Here is a 5,028-nt window from a genome sequence, read left to right on the forward strand (position 1 = left end):
AAGTAAGTTTTAATTTCATATGAGTAGTTTTAATTGTTAGCATCTTTTGAATTAATGCGTTAAACTAATTTGACAGAATATAAACCTACTTAAAAACAGCTCTCTCTTTCCCTCCGTAACAAAACCGAACAGTCTTCCTTGTATTATTACATATATTTATAATTGAGAAAGAAAGCGCCTGCAACTACCTCACAAATAATAATAATTATAATAATAATAATAATAATAATAATAATAATAATAATAATAATAATAATAATAATAATAATAATTAGCCAATTGATTTAAAGAAAAATTACATATAATTTACGAGTTACTAAACAATTTCCACTTCCTGAGGCCGAGTGGTTTACAGCCAAGGCCGAGAATTTCTTATTAGTTTGTAACTGGACTAGCGTCCACAAGTCTAAACACCTGCTCAATACTTCTGGCACCCCCCCCCCCCATTAACCGGAAAAGGATAAATGGTGAAGGAAATTAAAACACATATATAACATACTCTATATGATATATGTCATCATCTCCTCCTACGCCTATTGACGCAAAGGGCCTCAGTTAGATTTCGCCAGATAATATACACACATATATATAAATATAAATATAAATATATATATATATATATATATATATATATATATATATATATATATATATATATATATATATACTGTATATGTGTGTATGTATATATATATATATATATATATATATATATATATATATATATATATATATATATATATATATATAAAGAGAGAGAGAGAGAGAGAGAGAGAGAGAGAGAGAGAGAGAGAGAGAGAGAGAGAGAGAGAGAAATAAAATTTCCATCACCTTATAACCTTATGCTGTTGAAGGAGCTGGCGCCTGAAATGCAAAAGGAAACTGGTGCTAAGCAATATTTCATGGCTCACAGATGTGCAAATCTCACAGCAAAACGATTGCATAGGACACAAGAAGTGCGCTGACGTGGAGAAATTAAGGGACTATACACCAACACATCGTCGATCACCACAACCGAAAACTTTCCCGAAAGGACCAATCGACTGAATTCAGACACGGCTACCTAGAGCTTTAGGTGGCCGTGATTCAGATCGTCCACATGGAAAGTAATAACTGCCGACTCACTATGGCTGAAGCAGTGATCATCTATATCCAAAGGCTGACCATTAATAACCAACATGAGACAGATTAAATCCTTCCATCGAGTTGGAAAAGTTCACATACACACGTGAGTGGCAATTAAGAATGGCGCCCTTCGGTGTTGAAAACCTGTTGGTAGCTAATTGGAAGCGGCTCTACCTAACGTTTGCCGGACGGGAGATCGAGTCCCGATTAAACTCGATAGTTTCATTGGTGTTTGCAACCTCATCATCCACGAGAACTACGGATGGTGTGTTTGAGGGAGCCTATAGGTCTACCAGCTGAGTCATCTGCAGCCATTGCCTTGTCCTCCCTGGTCCTAGCTTGGAGGGAGAGGAGTTATGGGCGCTGATCATATGTAAATCTGGTCAGTCTCTCGGGTATTGTTCTGCTAGCTTCACTGATATAAATTAGGCGTAATATAACGGCAATAATCCTGAAATAGATGTTACCAAGCATTTACAGTTTTAAAAACTGATATATTGACGTAAGGAGTAATATTCCGATCACCAACCGTTAAAATATAATAAAGTATTTTACTTGAAATAGAGTCGAGAAGTTTATTTTTACGATGAATTTCCTATCAAAATTGGGGGATTTTTTTAAAAGTTTAGGGCAATGCCACTGTCCCTTGCCTCTGTCATTCATGAGTGTCCTTTAAACCTTGAAACCCTTCAACAAGGACGTAACCTCGAAGAGAGCCAAACATCGATGATACTGCTGACACCTGTCCTACTATTGCCCTTGAAAGCAGAGCTCCTTGACTGCCTGGCTTGCACAGCTTGGATTTATCATTGCATTCATGGGTAGAAGAGACTCTCTAGCTATGGTAAGCAGCTCTTCTAGGAGAAGGATACTCCAAAATCAAACCATTGTTCTCTAATCTTGGGTAGTGCCATAGCCTCTGTACCATGGCCTTCCACTGTCTTGGATTAGAGTTCTCTCGCTTGAGGGTACACTTGGGCACGCTGTTCTATCTTGGTTTTCTTCATCTTGATTGTTTTGAAGTTTTTATAGTTTATAATTATATAGGATATCTAATTTAATGTTGTTACTGTTCTTAAATATTTTATTTTGATTATTTATTACTTCTCTTGTAGCTTAGCTATTTTCTTATTTCCTTTCCTCACTGGGCTATTTTTCCCTGTTGGAGCCCTTGGGCTTATCCCATCTTGCTTTTCCAACTAGGGCTGTAGCTTGGCTTTTAATAATGATAATAATTTATGAATATAGGCTATACAGCCCGGCACTGGGGACTGATGCCATTCAGCGCCTAAGAACGACTATGGAGAAAACCAAAAATAAATAATAAAATTTTCTGCTTCGGTAGCAGGATACGAACCAACCGATTTCATCCAAGTTTCATCAGTAAAAGGATAAATGTGGCAATAACGTTATTTCCGTCTGGAACAATCCACTGTGAGGGAATACGGCTTAATGGTGGAAACAATTTCGATAATTTCCTCATTAATGAAAAAACTATTCATTACTTATGATTTGTGCCTCAACATTTATCTGCAGGTATCTAAGAATATTTCAAATACAGTTGGACACAGTAATTCATGGTACACCTAGCTCTGAGAAAGTGCACCCAGCCACACCCTGCTGCCTGGCGAGTTTATGTATTTAGCCAAGCCCACCACCTCTGCCATCTCTCCCTACACTATGTTAAAGGTTACCTGCCACGAAGTAAGGGTGTGACAGGATGCACTTTGGAGCAAGGTGTATCAGGGACTCGTGTGTAAAACTGTACATCCCTTGTTAATTAATTACGTTATTTTCAAATTTTTAACGATTATACTTTTCATTTTCAAAATCATGAATCTTTTCAGCTATTGGATAGAATTACTGGAACAAAGTTACTATGGAACAACGAAAATCGTTGCACATAATACTTACACCCTGTTCCCTGGTAATGAAGAAACTTCTAAATTATTCTCTCTTTCTCTGTGTGCATACATGCACACACACACACACACACACATATATATATATATGTGTGTGTGTGTGTGTGTGTGTGTATTCTTACTGAAATAAAGATAAAACTGGAAATCTCGATAACTCGACAAAACATAAAACTGTCACAAAAGAATATTATGAAGCAAAGGAATGATATAAGAGTTTAAATGTGATAATCTGCACGAAAACAGCATTGTTGTGTTGTCATCAAGACAAAACTAGAAAACTGTATTTGTTGGGTAAAAACAATAATTATTATAGTGCTAAAGATCATGATGGAGAACATCGACAAGCTGAATGATTTTATCGAAAATGAAAACTGAACATTAAACAAAATACAAAAATGAATTTTTATCACAGTATGATGGATTAAACTTTTGAGGAAAGAAACAAATTTGTGAATGTCACACCGCCCCCCCCCCCAAAAAAAAAAAAACACGTACTTATAAAATGTGAAAATATTAAATCCCTATAGTACACCTTAGAAGGAAATAATGGCATCATAAAAAAAAACTTAATCACATTTAATTAATAATCTAAGAAGCTTTTTAAAAGTTAGAGTTCTCTTGCTTGAGGGTACACCCGTTACACTATTCTATCTAATTTTTTCCCTCTTGTATTCATAGATTATATAGGAAATATTTATTTTAATGTTATTACTGTTCTTGAAATATTTTATTTTTCCTACTTTCCTTTTCCTCACAGGGCTATTTCCCATGTTGGGACCCCTGAGCTTATACCATCGTGCTTTTCCAATTAGGGTTATAGCTTAGCAATTAATAATAATAATAATAATAATAATAATAATAATAATAATAATAATAAACAATGACTAAACAAAAAAGGAAGACAAGCACTACGGCACATGTTGAACCTTTTTACTTGAGAGTTAGAGCAATAAGTATCAATAACTCGTAGCAAAAAAAAAAAAAAAAAAAAAAAAAAAGATAAAAAAAATCTTTGAGATCTGTGATGAAAAGAAATCTGCCTAATTAAAATACCAAATGTAACATCTTTTACTTGGATATGGAATGAAAATGGAGGGAATTTTTTAGTAATAAATGTTTGAGGACCAAATTCGAAACCGATATTTATGACCTACACTAAGCACTGTAATTAATTCCCAAATGAATGAAAAATTTATGTTCGCCAATTAAATAACTACAATTAGTAACTAAGAGAAATATGAAAATTTAAATCTAAGAATATAATCGCAATATTATCATTATTACAAAGCTAGTTGGTAAAAAAGGATGTCATAAGCCAAAGGGATCCAAAAAGGAAAAAAAGCCCAGTGAGAAAAGGAAATCATGAAATGAATAAAAGGAGTAAATGCCAAAAAAACAGACTATTCTCTTACCTAAGGGAAATCTGAAGACAGATTAAACATATCTCTTCACTCACACCTCCCCTTGTCTCTGGAGAGTTTCGTCACATTGAGAGTAGTTGTAGACGTAGATAAAGCACCAGACAGATATGAATACCACACACTTCTGTAGAGCGTCCAATCTGTAACAAACAGTAAGCAAATAAATCTTTAGTGTTACTTGTGTCTCTTATTTGTATTTAGTTTTCCATTTATTGTTGAAATTTTATAAATACTAGTTAAATGAAAACAAGGTAAACTTTTTTGTTTCTTTCTATAAGGTGTATTGTGTTAGCGAATAGTCTCCTAATTAGGCTTACTGATGGAAAATGCGTTCTTATTCTGTGACAACTTCACACTTCTTTAACGTACGTTATATCCTCACCGGAAAGTTTATTAAATTCTACTTGAAATTTAATTCACAAATTGAGTGCCTAGTGGTGTATCGAATGTTTTGAGTTATATGCACTATCTTGAGAATTATATATATATATATATATATATATATATATATATATATATATATACATACATATATATATATATATATATATATATATATA

The 5,028-nt window shown here is 33.7% G+C and overlaps 1 long non-coding RNA gene across 1 annotated transcript in view; it reads right to left on the reverse strand.

Annotated features, from left to right (window-relative positions):
- The window catches only part of LOC137642239 (uncharacterized), a 21,372-nt gene extending 16,768 nt beyond the window's left edge, over positions 1-4,604 (reverse strand). The window contains exon 1 of the long non-coding RNA XR_011044710.1: positions 4,460-4,604. This is a non-coding gene — a long non-coding RNA (uncharacterized lncRNA). The remainder of the gene's footprint in view (positions 1-4,459) is intronic.
- Positions 4,605-5,028: the final 424 nt, after the last annotated feature.

The sequence above is a fragment of the Palaemon carinicauda genome, chromosome 6, assembly GCF_036898095.1.
Source record: "Palaemon carinicauda isolate YSFRI2023 chromosome 6, ASM3689809v2, whole genome shotgun sequence".
Lineage (NCBI taxonomy): Eukaryota > Metazoa > Arthropoda > Malacostraca > Decapoda > Palaemonidae > Palaemon > Palaemon carinicauda.